Source organism: Salmo salar, chromosome 23 (genome assembly GCF_965601325.2).
Source record: "Salmo salar chromosome 23, fSalSal1, whole genome shotgun sequence".
NCBI lineage: Eukaryota > Metazoa > Chordata > Actinopteri > Salmoniformes > Salmonidae > Salmo > Salmo salar.
Genome location: NC_138313.1, coordinates 35,135,924 through 35,163,358, shown reverse-complemented (window position 1 = coordinate 35,163,358; position 27,435 = coordinate 35,135,924). Strand labels below are relative to the sequence as shown.

The window sequence follows — 27,435 nt, the reverse complement described above, 5'->3', positions numbered from 1 at the left end:
GAATCGGTTAGTTTTTGTTTACCTCAACAAGGTATCGATCCTGATGCTACTCATCCCTTTGTAGTAGAGGTGTACGCCTCGGACACCGGAGCAGAGGCGGTCCTTTCACAGCGGATCGACGGGGACAAGAGAATGCACCCATGTGCCTTTCTTTCCAAGAGGTTCTCGCCAGCGGAACACAACTATGATGTAGGCAACCAGGAGCTCTTGGCAGTCAAGTGGGGTCTTGAGGGGTGGAGACACTGGTTAGAGGGAGCACCTCATCCTTTCATGATCTGGACAGACCATAAGAACTTGGTCTCCATTCAAGAAGCCAGGAGGTTGAACGCTTGCGAGGCTAGGTGGGCTCTGTTTTTTAACAGGTTCAACTTCACTCTAGCCTATCTCCCAGGATCCAAGAATCAGAAAGCAGATGCCCTGTCCTGCCAACACGATGTCTCTAATGAGGAGAGGGGACTCCGAGCCCGTCATCCCCAGCTCCCGCATTGTGGCTCCTGTGTTATGACAAGCCCAGACCCAAGAACCTGACGCTGGTGGGGTCCCACTAACAGACTTTATGATCTGCAATCAGCCCATTCTCGAGTGCTACAATGGAAACACTCCTCTAAATTAACTGGGCATCCAGGGGTTAATCAGACACTGGAGTTCCTGAGGCGAAGATTCTGGTGGCCCAACATGATTGAGGATGTGAGATCCTTTGTTGCGGCCTGTTCCACCTGTGCCCAAAGCAAGTCATGACAGCTCCAACCTCTGCCCATCCCCAGCCAGTCCTGATCCCACCTGTCCGTAGACTTTATCACAGGGTTACCTCCATCCCAAGGTCTTACCACTATCCTAGTGGTCATTGATCGATTCTCCAAGGCAGCCCATTTCATTGCCTTACCCAAGTTGCCCTCAGTGAAGGAGACCGCTGATCTCATGATTACCCTTGTCTTTTGACTACACAGACTTCCCCAGGACATTGTCTCGGATTGTGGGCCCCAGTTCATTAAAGGTGGACTCATGGAAGCTCGTAACTGGTGGCCTGAGAGGGCTACAGCCCCGAGGAGCGGGCGTGGGTACCTGCCCGGGACATCCTGGATCCGGGACTCGTTCGGGACTTCAACCAACTATGTGGTGGTCGCCCTTGCTCCGCGGCTGGATCCACTCCTAGAAGGGAGGATACTGTCATGCTTCCACCTGTCATCAGAGGGCGGCAGAGACTGCCCTTGAGACATTAACAACACTCAGGTGTGTCCTATTTACTCATTATGATTTCCCTGTTAAAAGACGTGTGTTTTCTGTAGTCCTTTGCTGTAGCTTGATTTATGTGCCGGGTGCGTTTGTCTCCTGAGTGAGTTTTCGAGACTTAGTGTTTGTTTTTCCCAGTGTTACTGTGATCCTTCTGTTACCATTTCTCAGTGAAGTATTATGTTTATCCTTAACCGCTGATTCCTCATCTGATCTCTTCTCTGCACCTGGGTCCAACCTCACCATGTCACACATGCACTATGAAGTCTGCATTACTACCAGACAGGAGAACCAGATCTGTCAGTCGGTTGATAAGAAACTACTGAAGGTTTCGGTCTGTTTGCAAATTCCGACGAGATAGAGAGAAAGACACACTCTTATTGCATTCTTACGCTGTCTTGTTTTTAATCCAACATTTGCTTCCAGCCAGTAACACATTTTGCTTCCTAAAAATGCTGTTTTGTTTGCTCTTGAGTATTGTTCATCTAATGAGTTTGCATCTTTTGCGGGGCTAGACAGAATATTCCCTTCTGGATATAGATTTCTATTTGATTTATTGTTGATTGGCTGTTCAGCTGTTACATTCAAGGCAATGGCTTCAACCCCTTTGACCCATTTACCATATTGTCAGCCTAGGAATTGCAGCATGTAGGGCATCACTGACTTTTCATCTGTATTTGTCTCTTTGAAATACCTGCATGGAGCGCTAGCCTTGATGTCTCCTCATTTCTTATAGCCATACAAATAGCCTTTTTGGTTGTCCATCTATCCTAATGTACAATACTTCTGTGCCAATCTGTCCCCCGAGTTTGTGGGGAAATAAGATTAGCTGTCCGCACACAGGAGATTGAGCATTCCGGTCAGCTATCGTCTCCAGGCATCAGGTCCCATTCCTGGTCTCATTGATGGTCTGATTGATGCTCTTTATGAATTTATATCCGAATGAATTGGATTTTATTCCAGTTTTATGACTTTAGAGTTTCAGCTAGAGACTGTGCTGTGGTCCGTTATGAGCCAACATTTGATAGCTGTAGTAACGCTGGAATCTAATGACTGTAATTGACACACAAGCCTCGACAGCAGATCATGATCAAATATCTTAACGGGGACCGTCCGGTGCTGTGCTTTCATGCTCTGGTCTTTGTGTGTGTGTGTGCATGCATATATTCGTGTGTGTGTGTAGAAACGTATAAGACTCTTTCCTTTGTAGCGGGGGCATTATTTGATTAAGTATATCCTTCCTTTAGCTTGAGTGTATTTTGTTGTTCAGTCTAAATTCCCCCCCAAAATTCGAGGTGCCTTGTGTACATCATACCTGCTGTTCCCGTAGTGACGCCTCTGAAGATCATGTAGTTCTGTCCTTTTTCTAAAAAGATTAAAATCCTCAAAATAAACATAAGGTAGTAGGGTGCAAATGCAAGTGGACTTGCGGCTTGAGGTTGCCTGGGAAACCTCACAAAAGAGACGGGGGGAAGAGTGGTTATTGCTCTATCTAGTGAGTAATTAGCATCTGTGGTAGTGAACAGGAAATGTAAAAAAAATAAAACAACATGGCAGGGTTACCATGCCAGGGAGCGTGTTGTGTTTGTGATGAGTGTGGCCCATGCTACTTTAATGGGCTGCTGTATTATGTGCCTGCCTGCATGGGAGACTTGTTTTTGGCTTGTAACACTTTGTTAATTAAAGCTAGAATCCTTAGTTGCTACATACATTTTTTGGACTTATACATTAATTATATATACTAATTGACTCTTGAAGAATATAACTTATAAATGCCTCATGAGCTTAGTTTAACTGTCCCACCACATCAGAACCCCAAATATATGTAAACAATATATGTAAACAAAGTGAACTATAATTTTGATATCATGGATACCTTACATTTCTCCAGGCCCATCCCTCAGCTATTCACTAAAACACAGGCAGGGTGTCCGCTCCATTATTGTTTCAATTAAGAATTACAGTTTTAAGTTGACAAAATCAGAGGAAGCAGCACTGTAATCAAACTCAATTCAGCTGGAGGCCTGTTGAGATATGTCTGTGGGGAGAAAACGCTGCCCCTCCCCCATCCCACACACTGCTCATTCTTCTCTCGTCAGAATCCTCAAGGGCAGATATGAAAAGTGTGTATCTTGTTAGAATTATGTCTCGTTAAAATGAAAGATTTCACTGAGCACCAAAATGTGTTGTAGACTAGATGTACTCACACTAAGCCATTCTCATAACAGCATTGTTGTCTACTGATGTGTTCATTGAGAGTGTTGATGTAATAAATCACTAGGGAATGATTAAGATCATCCAGTCGTTATGGATGATTCTTATTTTCATTAATGTTGCATTAATGTCTCTATGATGTTGCATTCCATATTTGAAATTCCTATCTGGCTATTTTGTCCATGAGGTTATTGGGGTAGGAGTATATTTAGAGGCTAGGGTCAGAGGATGATGTGGTGGCAGTCCAAGAGAAATTAGTTCAGCCCAAAGCACAGTGTCAGAGAATCCAAACAAACAGTCTGGTTGTGTCTGGGAGATACTGTCTTGTCTGCCCATATCAAAGATCACATACAGGGATAGGACATCTCTCTGGAGGACATTTTTCTGGGTACCCATAGCCTTAGTCCTGCTGTTGTGGTTGTCAGACTACTTTCCCAAACTATAAATACTGTAACTGAATTTAACAATAAACATATTGACTGAGATGAATGACTTGACATCAATCTCCCTTAATCTACAGGATCGGTGTCCCTATCCCGGGACGGTTGAGCTAACATGCGCTAATGTGATTAGCATGACAGTTGTAAATAACAGCAAACTTACCAGGACATAGACATGTCTTATATGGGCAGAAAGCTTAAGAGTATCAAGTCCCTAACAAGCCCAAAAAGGGTACTACATCCTGTTATCAGAAGTGTATGTAGAGGAGTGTTGGGTTTGGCACAGCAGATAACCCTCCTTAAACCAAGATACAGAGACACCGCAGAAGATATACACCCAGAGAGCTGAGACTCCACCAGGTTACAGAGGTCACTGGGCAAAGGTCACACACATGCTTCACACACTGGGAATCACTCTTGCTCTGAGAGAATGTAATATCCACTTTCTATCACTCTACTCTGGGTTTCAAACACCAATGGTGTTTTGGCAGGTGGTTTATATGGACTGTTAAACACCAAAAAGTGGAGAGTTGAGGAGAGCTCTTCCAGCTAGAGCTTGTTTCCAGAGATTGTCATGTGAAGTGTTGGGTGGCTGGGCCTTTACTGAGGAATCCCACCTCGTTACTGAGCCTGTGTAACGGTCGTCGTACGTAGTGGACCAAGGCGCAGCGGGTTGAGTGCTCATGGTGACTTTATTTAACACTGAACAAACAAAACAAGAAAACAATCGAACGAACAGGATTGCAGGCTAAACACACAGCTATGCAACAACAACTTCCCACAAAGGGACAGGTGAAAACAGGCTACCTAAGTATCACTCTCAATCAGCAACAACGATGTACAGCTGTTCCTGATTGAGAGCCATACCAGGCCAACAAAGAAATACACAACATAGACAGAGCATAGAAAGACGAAATATAGAACATAACCCAAAAACCCTGGAATACTCTAACCAAACACCCCTCTACATAAACGCATATACTAACAAACCCCAAAACACTCTAAACAAATACCCCCTGCCACGTCCTGACCAAACTAATATAACAAATAACCCCTTTACTGGTCAGGACATGACAGCCTGTCTGTCCTCTTAACCCTGTTGCGTACGTTTCATGTTAATTAATTCTGTGTTCCTGGTCCAAAATGACCGCCCCATTATAGCTGATTATAAATCCAATAATAATACATATCTTATCACCTAATGTTGTGTTAGATCTTTTTATCAACTTAAGTTCTTGTGAACATTACACGTTTTGAACTTGTATTTGCTATTTCATGGCCATTGACCTGAGCTCATACAACTCGTTTTTGAGTAAAAAAAAGTATGGATAAGTATGCATAATGTATGGATTATTTTGACTATAACAAATACTCAGATGAAACATATTGTGCTATTTATAACAGACTACTTTGTGTCAAAGTTTAACAATGACTCTCCTCCTCACCAGTGTCATGATCAAAGATATGATCAAGAGCCTCACATACAGTATATCGTTTGGTTATTGTGCTGCCACAGAATGAATAGTGAGCAAGGCCTCAAAAAAGCTTTATATACCAGAACTGCGAGAAAAGTTCTCTATATTATTGAAACAATGTTGCAATTGTTTGTGAGAATGTCAACAGGTGTGGTTCCCATGGGGGAAAAAATTATATTGGGGAAAGGTTCCCGTGGGGGTTGCCATGGAAGCCAAGAAGGGGAGTGAGGTGTGTGTGTGTCTGTGTGCTCAAACACACATGCATGTGGGGTCTGGGAGAGGGAGTGTGTCCATCTGATGAATGGGCATGTGCCTAAACTCAATTTTATACACTAATTGTAGACTTACCCATTAATTTCTAATGACCGGTAATTTTTGACCGGGAACACCACAGGTGTACAAAAGTTAAATAAAGCCCCCAAAATGTAATGAACATCATCTAAATGTATTTTGTGTTCAGATGCCCTGTGTGGACAAAGTCATGGAACAATCAGATTACATTAACTACCTTTTTCAGAGAAAGAACTTATAAATCGGTCCAATTCGACCGGAACACAGCAGGAGGGTTAATGACCAGAGACACAGCCACAGTGCCTTCAGAAAGTATTCATACCCTTTGACTTATTCAACATTTTGTTGTGTTACAGACTGAATTCAAAATGGATTGAATATATTTTGAATATATTTTCTCACCCATCTAACACAATACCCCACAATAACAAAGTTAAAACATGTTTTTTTAAATGTTTCCAAATTTATTGCAAGTGAAATACAGAAATATCTCACTTACACACCCCTGAGTTAACACATGTTAGAATACCCTTTGGCAGCGATTACAGCTGTGAGTCTTATGGGTAAGTCTCTAAGAGCTTTGCTTACCTGGATTGTACAATATTTTCCCATTATTCTTTTCAAAATTTTTCAAGCTCTGTCAAATTGGTTGTTGATAATTGCTAGACAACCATTTTCAAGTCTTGCCATAGATTTTCAAGCAGATATAAGTCAAAACTGTAACTCAGCCACCCAGGAACATTCACTGTCTTCTCGGTAAGCAACTCCAGTGTACTGTAGGTTTGGCCTTCTGTTTTAGGTTATTGTCCTGCTGAAAGGTGATCTCATCTCCCAGTGTCTGGTGGAAAGCAGGCTGAACCAGGTTTTGCTCTAGGATTTTTCCTGTTCTTAGCTCCATTCTGTTTATTTTTTATCCTGAAAAACGCCCCAGTCCTTAACGATTACAAGCATACCCATAGCATGATGCAGCTAACACTATGCTTGAAAATATGGAGAGTGGTACTCAGTAATGTGTTGTACTGGATTTGCCCCAAACATAACACTTTGTGTTCAGGACAAAAAGTTTATTGCTTTGCCACATTTTTTGCAGTATTGTTGCAAACAAGATGGATGTTTTGGAATATTTTTTATTCTGTACAGGCTTCCTTCTTTTCACTCTGTCATTTAGGTTAGTGTTGTGCAGTGACTACAATGTTGTTGATCCATCTCCAGTTTTTTCCAATCACAGCCATTAAATTCTGTAACTGTTTTAGTCACCATTGGCCTCATGGTGAAATCCCTGGGCAGTTTCCTTCCTCTCTGGCAACTGAGTTAGAAAGGACGCCTGTTTCTTTGTAGTGACTGATTACACCATCCAAGTGTAATTAATAACTTCACCATACTCAAAGGGATATTCAATGTTTGTTTTTTACCCATCTTCCAATAGGTGCCCTTCTTTGTGAGGCATTGGAAGACCTCCCTGGTCTTTGTGGTTGAATCTGTGTTTGAAATTCACTGCTCAGCTGAGGAACCTTACAGATAATTGTATGTGTGGGGTACAGAGATGAGGTAGTCATTCAAAAATCATGTTAAACTCTATTATTGCAGACAGTGATTCCATGCAACTTATGTGACTTGTTAAACAAATGTTGTCTCCTGAACCTAGTTAGGCTTGCCATAACAAAGGGGTTGAATACTTATTGACTGAAGACATTTCAGCTTTCCATTTTTTATTAATTTGAAAAAATAAATACATTGAAAAACATAATTCCACTTTGACATGGGGTACTGTGCATAGGCAAATGACCAAAAATATAAATTTAATCAATTTCAAAATCAGGCTGTAAGACAACAAAATGTGGAAAAAGTCAAGGGATGTGATAACTTTCTGAAGGCACTGTATGTCACATCCTGACCAGTGAAAAGGGTCATTTTGCCATAGTAGTATGGTCAGGGCGTGGCAGGGGGGTTGTTTTGTGTGTTTTGGGGTTGGTTTGTTTCTAGGGGAATTTGTTCTAGTTTTCTATTTCTATGTTTCATTTTCCATGTGTGGCCGAGTATGGTTTCCAATCAGAGACAGGTGTCTTTTGTTGTCTCTGATTGGAAGCCATACTTAGGCAGCCTGTTTTCCTTTGGGTTTTGTGGGTCTTTGCTTTCTGTTTAGTATGTTAGGATACCTGACAGAACTGTTTGGCTGTCGTTTGTTTTTTCTTTGTGAAGTGCTTTTTCATTCTAAAATAAAAGATGAGCACTCACAACGTGCCTTGGTCTGTTCACTACGACGCCTGTGACACTGTAGTTCACCTTCTCAGTCAAGGTGAGCTGATGGAACTTCATAGAAAATGAACGTATTGTGATTTTTTAAAAACTTCTGACACCATATATTAATAAGAAGATGGGACAACATAGTGTTAGCTTTATGAACGTATTTAGTAAGATAAACCGGATATACTTACAGAGCATTATAGATACTGTATTTCATCATACTACAGTGATGAAGCACACTGACCCATTCCATTCTGGCATGCTCTCTAAAAAATAAAATCTATCTCATTATAACTAAAATTCTGTCCCTTCTCAAAATATTATTTGAAATATACACTTGGCTCTCCAACCCTGTTCCTGGAGAGCTACTGTCCTCTAGGTTTTTGCTCCAACCGTAATCTAGCGTACCTGATTTGAATATTTAACTAGTTGATAAGCTGAATCAGGTTAGTTACAACTGGGGTTGGAGTGAAAAGCTACAGGATGGTAGCTCTCCATGAATATGGTTGGAGAGCCCTGCACAAGGCACTTAGATAGTAGCTGAATTCCATTGTGATTACTTTTTGCAGGATTTCATACAAAATGGGTGTGAGATCTCATCGTTGTGAGGTAAAACCTGAAATCTCATTACATTAACATTTTGTGAATATGGCTGATTGAAATAGTAGAATACATGAGGTGCAATTTCGAAACTTGGTTGTGCATCAGCAGTTTTCCTCTTGTCATATGTCACACACTGACAGTCACTCAATTAGCCCCATGTCAGTAAAACTATTTTTGATTGGTAAATGAGTCTAGACAGCGATCTAAACTTCTAGTAATCATGGCTGAATTACTGACCTGGGCATGCAGGGCACATGCTCAGGGGCCCTGACCACCAAGGGGCCCCCACTGATGTTGTTAGTTACTCTCACTCAGATATCATATTAAAATAGCATAAGTCATGGCAAAATGTGTAGAATTGCAGGATGTACTTTTAAAACTGTAAAAAAAAAAAGTGTTATTATAAATATTTTTTCTGCTAACAGATCCATCTGTTCGTATACAATTATAGTTTGTGATCCCAGTGCTGCGTTAATGTGACTTACTGTGTAGCGGTTAACTGTTTAGCTAATATGCTAAGTGTTTGTGGCAATTTTTTATTTTTTTTGCTGTTCTCCGACAGTATTTTGGAGTTTTTAAATTGTATAGAAATGCAGTAAATGAGCTTCAACTTTCTTTAAGAACAATTAAAGTTCTTCTTTACTTCAGTGTAAAACTAACTGGATTCTGCAACAATTATGGATGATAACGCTCCGAAGGTGTATCAGGGGGAGTTGGGATATGCAATAAACACATTTCCAATTCACACATGCATATTAATTCACACTTGTAAATGTGCGAAATAGGACAAATATAAGCACCCACCAAAAATGATTCATATTATTATTCATATTACTATTATTAACTGTGGGGAAGATGGCTCATTATAATACTGTCTGTTCCAGATATCAGGAGTCATAAATAACAGATCTTATAATGAATCACATTCCCTCGATCATTATCCCAGACAACAAGGCCAATACACACAACTACAGTCATTACTACAGACATTACTACAGCAGAAATATCACATGTTCTGTTTAATGCACAGACATCTCAGTGTCATTTTATGCATTTTGCCATGAATATCATTTGATTATGAAAAGCAGCTGCCAGCTACATCAGTGGATCTGGATCAGAAAGAGACAAAAATCGACTCTCTTATGGAGGTACCTTTTTCATCTGTGGTTCCCTCTGTCCCTGTGCCATCCTGTCTGTCAGTGTACGTTCACACCAGGTCTGGTGTGAAGCTAGAGAGATGTGAACATTGTCAAAGAAGGAAAGTACACCTTGCTCCACTTCTAACCCTGAGAACTATATACTAATCTATAGTTCCAGTCCCACTGCTCCGGTGTGTCACTCTGCCGCCAGTCAACGGACACTTAGAGGGAATAGCAGGAAGTCCTGAATATGCCTCATGCATTGGAATCTAAACTGCAGATATGAACAGCTTGGGTAAAAAGATGATGTTACCCACTGAACATCAATGAACAAACAATGAGAGAAATGTTGTCCCTCTGAGCAAGGACAGTGAGTTATGGGTGATATTTGCATCCACTCTCTCATGGTTTGTTTAAACCCAAACCTTGGATATTACTACTCGTGTTCTGAGTGATGTTGACTTAGAGGTCAGTCCATTTTCTCCAATATATATAATGATATTCTTGGGAATGAGCTGGCACCTTTCATAATGGACGTGAGGTGAGGTCACATATTCCCTTCGGTCACCTGGCTGCCACACTGCATGTGGACAGACGCTAGAGAGGCATCAGGGTCACAGCTTTGACATTATCCTTTTATCTGGGGTGAAAAGTTCATCCTGTCCTGACGCTTGGTCAAGTTGAGACAAAGAGGCAGCTAGGGGGACTTCATGCCGTAATGCTAACACATTCACCTGTAATCACGAACAGCAGGTGTAAGACATTGACATTCCTCCCTCATTCACTTTTAATTCGATCTGGTGGCATTCCCCTCTGTATACACCTACTGGCTGAGCATAGGTCAGTGAACCTTAAGTCTATTATATGGACAGTCACACCCCTGCCTCCCCACTCTCCCCTCCTTACTGGTCTGTCATTATCTGTTTTCTAATACATGTATAGGGTGCACTGTGACACTGGTCTGTCAAAGGTCAGATCCACTAGTCCAGCAATTGGTCACAGGCAGGTAGAGCAAGTAATGAGTATTGACGACGGGGAGCTGAGCCATTCATTACAGTATGATTCAGACATCGGGCTTTTCAGAACATTGAGTTCCTGTTCCTGTGGATCCATAAAATTGTTTGTAGTATGGATCAAGACATTTTGCCAATGGTAGGAGAGGAGCATGATGAGTGGCATGCTGATTCCATGGCGTCACAGATTAATTGCTTTCTCGGTCTGATTGTGTTATAATGCAGAGAAGGCTTCAATAGTACCAATATTAGCACAGTTTATATGCGCCATTTAGCAAAGTGCAGCCATTATTGTAATTCTAAATCTTGTTTATCAATAGGTCAATACTTCCATAGCCAGGTAGTGTAGGATTTAAAAATGTGATGCATGTTCTGTTGACCCAAAGATGCACTTCTGTACACAGAGCATTAACACAGAAGCACACAGCATATTAGTATTCAAAACTGCCAGTGGGTGAAAATGTCTCTGAATTTCAACATCATGTTCTTTATTTTATTATTCCTGCTTCTCATTTCAGTAAGGCTTAGATACACAATGAGAGAGAGAGAGAGAGAGAGAGAGAGCTCTACCCTCGTGTTGGGTGACAAAGCAACCACCCACAAATAATGTTAATGTGTATACTGATGGAATGACATTGTAGTGAAGGGTGACTACAAACAAATCAACACAATTGACATTTCAGTTTAATGAATGCATTTAATGGATTAATGGAATGTGGTTTTATATGGAGTAAACAACAACGACAAGCTTTTAATGTGCATTGTTTTATCCATTGAGCAGACACGGTAATACACAGCAGTAAACGGGGTCTGAATGCATAGAGTTCTCTATTCCTAGTATCAGATATTACACTTGACAGTGTAACAGGGGAGACTGCTGGCTTACTGCGTCTGGCGTCTAATGGTTTTAAATACCAGGCCCAGCGGGCCCACAGACACAGAGGATACACAATACAGCTGATGAGTGGATCAGATGAGATGAGAGTCTATTATACATATATTCCTGCTAGGTTCCTGCTAGAGATGATCATCTGTTGAGTGGAATTGGATACGGGGGAGCATCAAAGGCAACGTCAAGGAACCGACTGCTGTATATGAACTGAGGCCGCCTGCCTGGCTCCGTCAGTCACACAGAGAGAGACAGAGAGAGAGACTCATAGACCCAGCCCAGAAATGGGGAACTCCGTATGAACTTGATGCAGAGATAACTTGATAAGACTGATATTCTATATGGTATTCTGCGAATTTCAACTACAGATGTTTATTAAAAGTAATTGACAGTTTTTTTCTTAGCTAACCATCTAAATGGTTCGTTTGTAGACTTGGCATGCTGATAACTTGTCTGTGTTATCTTAAATAAGACATCTCATTTTTATCCCCCCCACCATAAAAAGCCATGAAATAAACCTTTCACTTTTCTTTGCTGATAGGGGATAAGTGGTTGTCTCACCTAGCTATCTTAAGATGAATGTACTAACTGTAAGTTGCTCTGTACAAGAGCGTCTGCTAAATGACAAAAATGTCAAATGAAAAACATTTGTTGATATAGCCCTATTGGATTGAGGCTATGTTTAGTGCTTTTAATTGACACCTCCCTTTGTAGGGCTCAACAGCTGCCCAGACAGACAGTGTTAGACGTGTGACAGCCTGTGAGACACTAACAGAGTCATGACACTCCAAGCTTTTTTTAGCCTTTATCAGACCTACTTCCTCCAGTTCTTTCATGTTTCAGCCTGAGAAGTACATCTGCTGGATCTGCTTCTGGCACTGTCTACTGCCACCTATTCTGCATTTTGTTTTACATCAGTTTAATCATCGTCATTGACCCAGAATTAGAACACACTCATAATTATTTTTGTGCAAAATTAAAGATTCTGCTAAGCAACTGGCCACAGCATCTCTTCTTCTCTTCCATCCCCTGATTTAGGCTACTCTATGTGTCAGGTTGGCTTTAAAACCATCTCAGTCAAAGATGTCCCACACTGACCCCCACACCGACCCATTTTATTCGTACACCCAATCAAAGGATCAGAGAATGAATCTATTACTGAAAGCATAAGCTACAGCTGGCTAGCACTGCAGTGCATTAAATGTGGTGAGTAGTTGACTCAAAGAGAGAGAAAGACAATAGTTAAACAGTTTTGAACAAATATATTTCTTCCAAAATTAAGGAGAAGCAAGAGAGAGAGAGCTAGCTACATTTGGTTGTCTTTTTTTAACTTTCAAATTCACTTAGCTAGCTGAATACAGTTAGCTAGTTTAGCCTACTCAAACACCTGGCTCAAACAGAGAGGGATGTTATGTTAGCTAGCTGGCTATTGCTATCCAACACTGGAACTCTTCCAAGTCAAGGTAAGCTTTTGGTTTAATAAATGTATTGCCGCCAGGGCCCGCCGGTGCAACTGCTAATTCTGACTGTACATTGTACTGCATGTTTGTAGCGGGTTTACTAGTGTGTTAGAACCAGTAGCTATGTTGACTATGAGGTGACAACGATGTAGGCTGTGCGTAGCGGTTAGCAGTCATGATATGGTTTGGCTTGGAAAGGTTTTTTCGCCTGGTCACAGACAGCTGATGTGTTGTGCACTGAAGTTCCACAAGCGAAGGGAAAAGGTGGGAGGAGGAGAGTACACAGATAGTTGCAAGGAGCAAAGTGAGCAAAGTGGAGCAAAGGGATCATGCTGTTTGTATGTGGCTGCTATGAAAGTGAACTGTGTTTGTGTGTGATCAGGGGTGTATTCATTCTGCAGATTCTGTTGAAAGACTGTCCTTAAATGGAAGCAAACGGAACGAAACGGGGATAAACATACCTGAATTTGTCCAATGGAAACTCTCATTTGCAACTGTTGGACTAATTATTACACCTTAGATCAGCTAGATGCAGGCAAGAGTTTGCAAGGTGGTATTGAATGTGTCACTGTCTGTCACCTTGATTACTCAAAATTCTCGACCTGTGCACCTGCGATGTAAACTTTAATTCATAGGCTACGTTGTAGCAACCTCATGATGGGTACAGGGAAAATTTGAGTAACATGCAGGAGTATAAACCTATCGATGTTACATTGAACTGGGTGAATGGAATATGAATGACAGTTACCCAATATGCTGTAATAGAAATAAGGCGAAGCTCATAACAAAAAAGAATCTTTCTCCCTCATCTTAAACGGTAACGACCGCCACTGGTTTACACTGAGAAAAACTGCCCCATGTTCCAACCGAATGTGTGTTCCTATATATCCTCTCCCTTGTTTAATTAAAACGAGTGAATTCATAATCACTTATAACACAGACCCCTCAGAGCATTTAATTTAAACATTTCCATTCACTAAATCACTTTCCCTACGTCAGAGAACAGTGTTCTCAGAGAAGGACCCACGGGCGAGCTACTGTGTAAAGCCACCCTGTAGGCATGCTGAAATGCATCCATCAACTAAAATACAAGAGGGAATATGCTACATGTTCTCAGTGCTATGCCTGAATCAATTCTCAGTTTGCAGTCATTAAAAGTGAAGGCTCAGCACTGTGTGCATTAGCATTAGCCCTAATGGACACATTACCTCAAAATACTCCAAAGGCCACTGTGTCACCCACATAGTGTACGCAGACACAATCACAGACATGCACACGTGCACACACAGACACACGCACACACAAGATGCCTCTGGCCACGTTTACTCAAACAAAAACCCACTGGGCACAGACATCATTTCAACATCTATTCCACGTTGGCTCAACGCAATTTCATTAAAATGACGTGGAAACAACGTCTATTCAACCAGTGTATGCCCAATGGGAAACAAAGCCCATAGGTTTTTTTAAACTAATTTCTTTACACACAAGAGTGTGAATTCTAAATCATTAGTCAGTGAGAAGACGGCTTTATGTGATGTACAAAGGGATTCTCCCTCTCCACACGCCTGATTCCAAGTTACCCACCGACAGCCACTGCCAATCTGCCTTAATTGCCTCACATGTAAAGGGAGAGCTGAGAGACAGAACTCGCTGCCCTCGCCTTTCTTACACTGAGCTCAAACAGCTACCATGGTAGAGAGAAAACACTCCACCTGGATATCAGAAAAGAAGAGAGCACACCGTGTTTACAACCCAACCTAGAATGTAACTTCTCTCCTCAGTCCTCACAACAAAAGAGGCAGGCATCCCTCAAAGATGAAAACAGTGTGTCGTTTGACGTAGTAAGTGTGAACTTTCTCATCCTTCAGTCTCTTGACTGTAGATCTACTCAACATGATGATGTTGTTTTTAAATTGCTTGCTTTTTGTTGTTGTTTACTTTACAGTTCTTTGAGATTTCTTTATATAATGAATAGTGCTATTAAATCTGAATAAATGATTAATATTATAATAAACTATCACACAAAACCATACAAGCTCATGTGTGTCTTCCTGCATGACTATGGAAAGGACAATGTAAGGATATAAATACACACTTTTAAAGTGAAAAAAAGAGGTCCACACAGAGCAGAAAGAGAGAAAGAGAGAACTACTAGTTATAAGACCAGCTTTTTCAACTCACCTTTTTTGAGCCTGTAAAGGAGGGTCTTTCCCGTTCCTCCGTTCAGTCAATGTTTACTCTTTGTTTACTCTTCCTTTGTTGCAGCTTGACACAAATACATCCTCACCCTAAGGACCTGATCTAAATCAACAGCGCGTGAGGGAGAGAGGCAGGAAGGAAATGCCAAAGAAGAAGAAAAGAGCACTCTCCTCAAGTCCTCTGCACTGTATCCAACTGGTTAGAGCTCAGCGATAGTGTGTGAGAGAGAGAGAGAGAGAGAGAGAGAGAGAGAGAGAGAGAGAGAGAGAGAGAGAGAGAGAGAGAGGGAGAGAGGGAGAGAGCTAGAGAGATGAAGCGATACTGCGTGAGTGAGTGAGTGAGTGAGTGAGAGAGCGAGCGGCGAGCGAGTAAGAGAGAGAGGAGGGTAGCAAGCAGTGTTCACACTAGGGTGACTCTTTAGCCCCGTTTATACCTGACATTTACATGCGTCCTTCGTCCTGATCTTTTCTTGATCTAGTCTGTTTACACTTGTGAAATTGGGATCACAATCAGTTCACAATGCGTATTTTAATCGTCTACACGTGTCTGAAAATGTGATTGAAATCGAATGTGGACATTTTCCAGACACGGCACGCATGTTAGCACCAGGTATAAACAGGGCTTCTGTCTTGCGTTGCGTGTGTGTGTGTTTCCTTGTTTTTGTGTGTGTGTTTCATTTTGCGAGCTATGGCATTTCTCACATGTTGTCTGAAACAGAAGCCACAGGGTCAGCTGCTGTCACCGCTGTCTCTGTCTCTTATCCCATTCATACCAAGACAAAAAAACGGCAACTTTAGCATGCCGTCTTCTTTTTACTGCCTTTTCTTTGTATCAGAAAGATATTGCCAGTAACAAAGCCTGTACTTTTATTTCCACCGAACGAGGTAGTCATGAATGCGGTATTATGTTTTAAAGTCCTGTCAACGGCTCAGTATAAAATGTAAATCATCTTACCGGCTTTGGCACACATTAAATCATGAACATTCTATTGTTGTCCGACATCGTCCTTGTCAGTATGTAAAAGTATAAACAAATAAATGGGGGATTATATAAACATTGCCCAGCTTCTTTTTTTTCTTCTTCAGGCAACATACTGTGAATCCTGTGTGAATTAGTTATCTGTTTCTATATTTCACTCTCTATCACAGCTGTCTCTCTCTCTCTCTTTCCCCTCTCATTCTTTATCTCTGGCTCTCTCTCCCCGCACCCTCGCTCTCCCTCTCTCTTCTCCTCCTCCTCGATTCCCCACAGTTCATTTGCATCCCAGAGAGAGTTATAATCTAATCTCCGTTGCAAATGGAAATGAATCACACACAACACACATACGTGCAGTCACACATGCACACACACCTGCACACACATGCAATGGATGGCTTTGGATTGAATCTCAGAAGCAGTGGATGTTGTTCCCACCCCACCATGAGAGGTCCTTGCTGTCTGTTTAACTGGGCGGGGAATGGCATGGGCATTGTAAATAGCACTCTGTCATCTCTCTACAGGTCTCTGATTTATGATGTGACACATGTGCCCTGTAACAGAATTGAGGCTGTAAGTGCTTCTCTTCCCAGGATAGTTAATGTAATGCACAGCACCATGCTACAGAATGCACAGAAAGCCCCTTGCCATCCATATTAGACGTCAAGTGGAAGGTGATTTAGATGCCACCCAACAGACATGGTTGTACAGATGTAGGATCTTCATTTGAGCCAGTTTGCTACAGAAGGAAAATAATCCTGCAGTTTTCAGGAAATGTGAATTATTATTAGGATTATAATTAATGGACATTTTTATAGGGGTTGATACATTTTTTGTAAGGGAAAATCGGGTCAGAAATGTGGAAGTGACAAACTTCAGAAGCCTTTTTAAACCTCAAATACACTACAAGTTTAAATTGTCCGGCATTGCAGGATCGTTTTCCTGCAACAGGGTGATCAAATTAAGATCCTACATCTGTACATATACACTGTGTGTTGATAAAGTGCCATAATTCCCCCTATGCCACACACACAGCACCCGAAGATGAAGTGAAGGGGGAACTTTTTAAAGAGGAAAGATGGGAACATATGGCACTGCTATCATCTTGATGTGTGCATAAAAGTGGTTTGGCGTGTGGGTGGCACCTGCACACTGACTGAGAGACGAGACACTACAGGCAAAGCGTCAATACAGGACTAAGATCGAATCGTACTACACCAGCTCCGACGCTCATCGGATGTGGCAGGGCCTGCAAACTAATACAGATTACAAAGGGAAGCACAGCCGAGAGCTGCCCAGTGACAAGAGCCTACCAGACGAGCTAGATAACTTCTATGCTCGCTTCGAGGCAAGTAACACTGAAACATGCATGTTCCGGACGACTGTGTGATCACGCTCTCCGCAGCCGATGTAAGTAAGACCTTTAAACAGGTAAACATTCACAACGACGCAGGGCCAGACGGATTATCAGACATGTACTCCGAGCATGCGCTGACCAACTAGCAAGTGTCTTCACTGACATTTTCAACCTCTCCCTGTCCGAGTCTGTAATACCAACATGTTTTAAGCAGACCACCATAGTCCCTGTGCCCAAGAACACTAAGGTAACCTGGCTAAAGGACTACCGACCCGTAGCACTCACATCTGTAGCCATGAAATGCTTTGAAAGGCTGGTCAAGTCTCACATCAACACCATTATCCCAGAAACCTTAGACCCACTCCAATTTGCATACCGCACCAACAGATCCACAGATGATGCAGTCTCTATTGCACTCCACACTGCCCTTTCCCACCTGGACAAAAGGAACACCTACAGAGTTCCCGCTCAGCCCAGTCAAAACTGTTCGATGCTCTGGCACCCCAAAGGTGGAACAAGCTCCCACACGACGCTAGGACTGCGGAGTCAATCACCACCTTCCGTAGACACCTGAAACCCCACCTCTTTAAGGAATACCTGGGATAGGATATAGTAATCCTTCTAACCCCCCCCCCCCCCCAAAAAAAAGATATAGATGTACTATTGTAAAGTGGTTGTTCCACTGGATATCATAAGGTGAATGCACCAATTTGTAAGTCGCTCTGGATAAGAGCGTCTGCTAAATGACGTAAATGTAAATGTAAAAATGTGAGAATGCTATTAATTGACTACAGGTCAGCATTTAACACCATAGTGCCCTCAAAGCTCATCACTGGGACCCTGGGACTAAACACCTCCCACTGCAACTGGATCCTGGACTTCCTGACAGGCCTGACAGGCCGACCTCAGGTGGTAAGGTTAGGTAACAACACATCCACCCCACTGATCCTCAACACAGGGGCCCCTCAGGGGTGTGTGCTCAGTTCCCTCCTGTACTCCCTGTTCACTCATGCCTGCACGGCCAGGCACGACTCCAACACCATCATTGCGTTTGCTGATGACACAACAGTGGTACAGTAGGCCTAATCACAGACAATGATGAGACAGCCTATAGGGAGGACAGCAACCTCACCTTCAACGTGATCAAGACAAAGGAGATGATTGTGGACTACAGGAAAAGGAGGACCGAGCACACCCCCATTCTCATCGACGGGGCTGTAGTGGAGCAGGTTGAGAGCTTCAATTTCCATGGCGTCCACATCACCAACAAACAAACATGGTCCAAGCACACCAAGACAGTCGTGAAGAGGGCACGACAAAACCTATTCCCCCTCAGGAGACAGAAAAGATATGGCATGGGTCCTCAGATCCTCAAAAGGTTTTACAGCTGCACAATTGAGAGGATCCTGACGGGTTGCATCATTGCCTGGTATGGCAACTGCTCGGCCTCCGACCGCAAGGCACTACAGAGGGTAGTGTGTACGGCCCAGTACATCATACTTCCTTCCATCCAGGACCTCTATACAAGGCGGTGTAAGAGGAAAGCCCTAAACATTGTCAAAGACTCCAGCCACCCAAGTCATAGACTGTCCGCTCTGCTACTGCACGACAAGCGGTACCTGAGTGCCAAGTCTAAGTCCAAGAGGCTCCAAGAGCTTATACCCCCAAGCCATAAGACTCCTGAACAGCTAATCAAATGGCTACCCAGACTATTTGCATTGCCCTCCCTGATAAAGGCCAGTGTCAGTCAGAGAGAGGCAAGAGGCAGGACCAGACCAGAGCATGTAGGGAGCCCTACAGGGAATGGACGCTACTGTAATGCATGTTTAAAAAAAATTGTATTTCACCTTTATCTAACCAGGTAGGCCAGTTGAGTACAAGTTCTCATTTACAACTGCGACCTGGTCAAGATCAAGCAAAGCAGTGCAACACAAACAACAACATAGAGTTACACATGGAATAACCTGTTAGGGCTAGGGGGCAGTATTTACACCGCCGGATAAAAAACGTACCCGATTTAATCTGGTTACCACTCCTACCCAGTAACTAGAATATGCATATACTTATTACATATGGATAGAAAACACCCTAAAGTTTCTAAAACTGTTTGAATGGTGTCTGTGAGTATAACAGAACTCAAATGGCAGGTCAAAACCTGAGAGATTCCTTTACAGGAAGTGGCCTGTCTGACCATTTCTGGAACTTCTTTGCCATCTCTATCTTTTACTAAGGATCTCTGCTCTAACGTGACACTTCCTACGTCGTCCATAGGCGCTCAGAGCCCGGGAAAAACCTGAATGTCGTCATCCCAGCCCCAGGCTGAAACACATTATCGCCTTTCTCAAGTGGCCGATCAAGGGACTCTGGGCTTAGGCGCGTGACCTGACCGCCCCCGTCTTTGTGATTTTTTCCTCTGTTTGCCGAAAAGGAGATTCCCGGTCGGAATATTATCGCTTTTCTACGAGAAAAATGGCATAAAAATTGATTTTAACCTGTTGGGGCTCGGGGGCAGTATTGAGACATTTTGAAAAAAATATGTGCCCATTTTTAACTGCCTCCTACACCAACTCAGAAGCTAGGATATGCATATTATTAACACATTCGGATAGAAAACACTCTGAATTTTCTAAAACAGTTTGAATGGTGTCTGTAAGTATAACAAAACTCATATTGCAGGCAAAAACCTGTGAAAAATAGATTAAAAAAAATGTGAATTTTGTGACTGTACTATTTAGTGTCATTGTTTTATAGATACCATAGTGAGAAAGGATTCATTTCGCAACACCTACGGCTTCCACTAGATGTCAACGATCTTTATAAAGTTGTTTGAAGCGTCTATGATAAACAGAGAGCAAATTAGAATCCAAGGAAGTTGACATGTCATCACTTCATTTTTTTGCGCCTGCGCATAAATCTGAGAAACGTGAGTTTTGTCTTCATTGTTTATCTCGACATAGGATAGGTTGTGTGAAAATATTACTGATGTTTAACGTTAAAAATGGACCAAAAGATTAATGCTAAACAACATTTGACATGTTTGAACGAACATAAATAGATTATTTACTAGGTTTTTTTAGCTTTTCGGCGTGATTTTACAGTCCCCCACCACGTTTTGTGGGAGCATAATGAACGCTAAGTACTTGGTGTTATTTGGACATAAATTATGAACTTTGTCAAAAGAAACCACATTTGTTCCGGACCTGTGATGCCTTCCGGACCTGGGATGCCAGTCTTCTGATGGAGATAATCAAAGGTAAGGGGATATTTACAATGTTATTATCGATTTTAGATGATGCTAACTGTATAGCATAGCCTGTTGTTCTTAGCATAGCACCCCGTTTATTGCAAAATGTGATTTCCCAGTAAAGTTATTTTGAGATCTGGCCATTCGGTAGCAATTACGAGATGATAATATATTATTCTTTGAATGACAATATTATAATTTACCAATGTTTTCGAATAGTAATTTTGTTATGTTCACCGGAAGCATTTCAGAGAAGAAAAAAATCTGAATTTCACGCTACTGTAAAATGCTGTTTTTGGATATAAATATGAACTTGATGGAACAAAAAATGCATGTATTGTATAACATAATGTCCTAGGAGTGTCATCTGATGGAGATTGACAAAAGTTAGTGCATAATTCAAGCTGGTTTCTGCTTTTGGTGACGCCTGACCTTGAATTGAAAATGGATGTTTGTACTTTTGTGGCTATGTACTGTCCTAACATAATCTAACTTTATGCTTTTGCCGTAAAGCCTCTTTGAATATCGAACAATGTGGTTAGATTAAGGAGATGTTTATCATTTAAATTGTGTAAAATAGTTGATTGTTTGAGAAATTGAAATTATTAGATTTTTGATGTTTTGAATTTCCAGCCTTGTTAGCAATCCCGGCTCGGGGTTCATTGCTAACCTGTAAACAGCGGTTGACATGCTTCGAAGTACGGTAATGGAATATTTAGATTTTTTTTGTCACGAATTGCGCCATGCGCGTGACCCTTCTTTACCATTTCGGATAGTGTCTGGAACGCACGAACAAAACGCCGCTATTCGGATATGACGATGGATTATTTTCGACCAAACCAACATTTGTTATTGAAGTAGCAGTCCTGGGAGTGCATTCTGACGAAGTCAACAAAAGGTAATCAAACTTTTATAATAGTAAATATGATTATGGTGAGTGCTAAACTTGCCGGGTGTCTAAATAGCTAGCCCGTGATGCCTGGGCTATGTACTTAGAATATTGCAAAATGTGCTTTCACCAAAAAGCTATTTTAAAATCGGACATATCGAGTGCATAGAGGAGGTCTGTATCTATAATTCTTAAAATAATTGTTATGCTTTTTGTGAACGTTTATCGTGAGTAATTTAGTAAAATGTTAGCGAATTCCCCGGAAGTTTGCGGGGGGTATGCTAGTTCTGAACGTCACATGCTAATGTAAAAAGCTGTTTTTTTATATAAATATGAACTTGATTGAACAAAACATGCATGTATTGTATAACATAATGTCCTAGGGTTGTCATCTGATGAAGATCATCAAAGGTTAGTGCTGCATTTAGCTGTCTTCTGGGTTTTTGTGACATTATATGCTAGCTTGAAAAATGGGTGTCTGATTATTTCTGGCTTGGTACTCTGCTGACATAATCTAATGTTTTGTTTTCGTTGTAAAGCCTTTTTGAAATCGGACAGTGTGGTTAGATTAACGAGAGTCTTGTCTTTAACCTGTTAGGGCTAGGGGGCAGTATTTGCACGGCTGGATAAAAAAATGTACCCGATTTAATCTGGTTACTAATCCTACCCAGTAACTAGAATATGCATATACTTATTATATATGGATAGAAAACACCCTAAAGTTTCTAAAACTGTTTGAATGGTGTCTGTGAGTATAACAGAACTCATTTGGCAGGCAAAACCCTGAGACAGATTCTGACAGGAAGTGGATACCTGATGTGTTGTATTACCTTTAAACCTATGCCATTGAAAAACACAGGGGCTGAGGAATATTTTGGCACTTCCTATTGCTTCCACTAGATGTCACCAGCCTTTACAAAGTGTTTTGAGTCTTCTGGAGGGAGATCTGACCGAACAAGAGCCATGGAACGATGATGGCCCATTAGACACCTGGCGCGCGAGTTCATGTTGGGTACCCTCGTTCCAATACGTTATAAAAGAGAATGCATTCGTCCACCTTGAATATTATTCATGTTCTGGTTAAAAAAGGCCCTAATCATTTATGCTATACAACGTTTGACATGTTTGAACGAACGTAAATATATTTTTTCCCCTCGTTCATGAAGTGAAGTCCGGCGGGCTTAGATCATGTGCTAACAAGACGGAGATTTTTGGACATAAATGATGAGCTTTTTTGAACAAAACTACATTCGTTATGGACCTGTGATACCTGGAAGTGACATCTGATGAAGAGAATCAAAGGTAATGGATTATTTACATAGTATTTTCGATTTTAGATCTCCCCAACATGGCGGCTAGTCTGTATCGCAACGCGTATTTTTCTGGGCGCAGTGCTCAGATTATTGCAAAGTGTGATTTCCCAGTAAGGTTATTTTTAAATCTGGCAAGTTGATTGCGTTCAAGAGATGTAAATCTATAATTCTTTAAATGACAATATAATATTTTACCAATGTTTTCTAATTTTAATTATTTAATTTGTGGTGCTGACTTGAATGCCGGTTATTGGAGGGAAACGATTTCCTGAACATCAACGCCACAGTAAAATGCTGTTTTTGGATATAAATATGAACTTGATAGAACTAAAAATGCATGCATTGTCTAACACAATGTCCTAGGAGTGTCATCTGTTGGAGATTGTAAAAGGTTAGTGCATAATTTTAGCTGATTTTATGGTTTTGGTGACGCCTGTCTTTGAATTGACACAACATTACACACAACTCTTGTAAATGTACTGTCCTAACATACTCTAAATTTATGCTTTCGCCGTAAAACCTTTTTGAAATCGTAAAACGTGGTTAGATTAAGGAGATGTTTATCTCAACAGCACCTGCTGTTGATGGAGTGCACCACGGGTGGGACGCTTGCGTCCCACCTAGCCCATAGAGGTTAAATAGCTGTAAAATAGTCATATGTTTGAGAAATTGAAGTAATAGGATTTTTAAGGTTTTGAAAATCGCGCCACAGGCTTCAACTGGCTGTTACGTAGGTGGGACGAATTCGTCCCGCCTAGCCCAGAGAGGATAAACAACCATACAGTCAATAACACAATAGAAAAGTCTATATACTGTAAGGGGTGCGTAACCGGTGGCAGGGAAGTCAGACGCAGGAGAGCAGAACTAAGTAATAGCCAAAGCAGTTTAATAGCAAAACCAACGGCATCAAGAGTAACAAGACATGGGTACAAAACCCGTCATGCATCAGTCAGCATGTGCAGAAGCACTTACAATAAACAATACCACACAAAGACATGGGGGGAACAGAGGGTTAAATACACAACATGTAATGAGGGAATGAAAACCAGGTGTGTGGGAAAACAAGACAAAACAAATGGAAAATGAAAAAGGGATCGTCGATGGCTAGAAGACCGGTGACGTCGACCGCCGAACACCGCCCGAACAAGGAGAGGAACCGACTTCGGTAGAAGTCATGACAGTACCCACCCCTTGAAGCGCAGCTCCAGCAGCGCGCCGACACCGGCCTCGGGGACGACCCGGAGGGCGAGGCGCAGGGCGATCTTGATGGAGACGGTGGAACTCCCTCAGGCACCCCGTAGTGCCGGAAGACGTGTGTAAACAAGGACTCCGCAGTCTGTAGGGCCGTAGGGAGACCAGGCAGCGGGAGGAGACGGCAGGACTTAGAAAAATGGTCCACATCGACCAGGATCGTGGTGTTACCCTGTGAGGGAGGTAGATCGGTAAGGAAATCCCCCGACAGGTGCGACCAAGGCCGTTGTGGAACGGGTAAGGGGTGTAACTTACCTCTGGGCAGGTGCCTAGAAGCTTTACACTGGGCACACACCGAGCAGGAAGAAACAAACCCTCACGTCCTTAGCCAAGGTGGGCCACCAGTACTTCCCACTCAGACAGCGCACCGTCCGACCGATGCCTGGATGACCAGAGGAGGGTGACGTGTGGGCCCAATAGATCAGCCGGTCACGGACAGCTAACGGAACGTACAGATGCCCAGCGGGACACTGGAGGGGAGTGGGCTCTGCACGTAGCACCCGCTCAATGTCCGCGTTCAGCTCCCACACTAACGGCGCCACCAGGCAGGAGGCCGGGAGTATAGGGGTAGGATCCATGGGCTGCTCCTCTGTGTCATACAACCAGGATAGTTCGTCTGCCTTAGCGTTCTGGGAACCTGGTCTGTAAGAGAGGGTGAAAACAAAACGGGTGAAAAACATGGCCCACCTTGCCTGGCGAGGGTTCAGTCTCCTCGCCGCCTGGATGTACTCCAGGTTGCGGTGGTCAGTCCAGATGAGAAAAGGGTGTTTAGCCCCCTCAAGCCAATGTCTCCACGCCTTCAAATCCTTGATGACAGCCAACAGCTCCCGGTCCCCCACGTCATAGTTTCGCTCCGCCGGGCTGAGCTTCCTCGAGAAGAAGGCACAGGGGCGGAGCTTTGGTGGCGTACCCGAGCGCTGAGAGAGCACGGCTCCTATCCCAGCCTCGGACGCGTCCACCTCGACAATGAACGCCATAGAGGGATCCAGATGGGCCAGCATGGGAGCCGAGGTAAACAGAGCACTCAGGTGACCAAAGGCCCTGTCCGCCTCAGCCGAACACTGCAAACGTACCGGTCCCTCCTTCAGCAGTGAGGTAATGGGAGCCGCTACCTGACCAAAACCCCGGATAAACCTCCGGTAGTAATTGGCAAACCCTAGAAACCACTGCACCTCCTTTACCGTGGTGGGAGTTGGCCAATTATGCACGGCTGAGATGCGGTCACTCTCCATCTCCACCCTGAGGTGGAAATGCAGTACCCTAGGAAGGAAACGGACTGTTGGAAGAACAGGCATTTCTCAGCCTTGGCCTACAGGTCATGCTCCAACAGTCGACCAAGCACCTTGCGCGCCAGGGACACATGCTCGGCCCGTGTAGCGGAGTATATCAGAATGTCATCAATATACACCACTACACCCTGCCTGTGCAGGTCCCTGAAAATCTCATCTACAAAGGCTTGGAAGACTGATGGAGCATTCATCAACCCGTACGGCATGACGAAGTACTCATAATGCCCTGAGGTTGTACTGAACGCCGTCTTCCACTCGTCTCCCTCCCGGATACGCACCAGGTTGTAAGCACTCCGGAGATCAAGTTTGGTGAAGAAGCGCGCCCCGTGCATTGGCGATAAGAGGTAGCGGGTAACTGTACCTCACAGTTATCTGATTAAGACCTCGATAGTCAATACACGAGCGCAGACCTCCCTCCTTCTTCACAAAAAAGAAACTCAAGGAGGCGGGTGAAGTGGAGGACCGAATGTACCCCTGACGCAGGGATTCGGAGACATATGTTTCCATAGCCACCGTCTCCGCCTGTGACAGGGGATACACGTGACTCCTGGGAAGTGCGACGTCTACCAGGAGATTTATCGCACAATCCCCCCGTCGATGGGGTGGTAATTGAGTCACCTTCTTTTTGGAGAAGGTGAGAGCCAAATCGACATATTCGGTGGGAATGCGCACGGTGGAGACCTGGTCTGGACTTTCCACCGTAGTAGCACCACTCATCCAAGATGGCATAGCAGTCAGACGTCCTTTGTCCTCCTCTTGTCGTGTCCCGTGTATATATATATATTTACATATTTTCTTCGCATATCTTTTTACATATTTTTTTTCTTCTAAAAACTCAACCTCAAAACACTCTTCTGCAACCGCCTCACCAATTTTTAAAAAAGTATTATTTACCTCAAATCTGAAATCCACAACAGAAGCTAGCCAGTTCACTGGCTAACGTTGGAGTTCAGCTAGCCACGGTTAGCGGTCATCAGCTATCCATTAGCTCGGAAAGCTATCGCCAGTTTTGTACAGTGCGACTCAGACCAGAGCATACCAGAACCATTCTCTCTCCATATCCCCGGATTTCTACTGCAGGCTCTGGACATTTACACCTGGATCTTGCAGCTACCTAGCTGCTACCTGAGTGACTATTGGCAAACGTCGGTCCCGGAGCTAACATAAATTATTCCGGAGCTAGCCAGCTGAAGAGTTCCATCAGCCACTCCTGGGTTACAATCACCTATCCGGACCCGTTTTACTGCCGATGTGGAGCCCCATCGGGCCTTCACGACTGGACTACCGACGTTATCTGCCCGAGGCAGTTATCCAACTGTCCCCTCTGTCGCGACGTAACCTGAACGCCCATCTGCGGCCCGCTAATCGTTAGCTGTCTTATCGGCTGCTATCTGAATAGGTCTATCGGACAATTTTCTTGGCCACTATAAACTATTTTGCCAATTGAACTGGTCCCCCCTACCACACGGAACCCCACTAATCTACAGACGGAAACGCACGAGGTGGCTAAACACAGACCTCCCTCCATCTTCTACCAGCTTGCTACCTATGGCTCGGCTAGCTGTCTAATTCTCACTGGACCCTTTGATCACTCAGCTAAGCATGCCTCTCCTTAATGTCAATATGCCTTGTCCATTGCTGTTCTGGTTAGTGTTTATTGGCTTATTTCACTGCAGAGCTTCTAGCCCTGCTCATTATACCTTATCCAACATTTCAGTTCCTCCACCCACACATGCTATGACATCTTCTGGTTTCAATGATGTTTCTAGAGACAATATCTCTCTCATCATCACTCAATGCCTAGGTTAACCTCCACTGTATTCACATCCTACCATACCTTTGTCTGTACATTATACCTTGAAGCTATTTTATCGCCCCCAGAAACCTGCTCCTTTTACTCTCTTTCCGGACGTCACA

General features: G+C 43.0%; 1 protein-coding gene across 1 annotated transcript in view; it reads right to left on the bottom strand.

Moving 5' to 3' along the window:
• The window catches only part of shisal1a (shisa like 1a), a 43,506-nt gene extending 27,964 nt beyond the window's left edge, over nt 1–15,542 (bottom strand). The window contains exon 1 of the mRNA XM_014169841.3: nt 15,183–15,542. The gene's annotated coding sequence lies outside the window, so the exon portion shown is untranslated. The remainder of the gene's footprint in view (nt 1–15,182) is intronic.
• Nucleotides 15,543–27,435: the final 11,893 nt, after the last annotated feature.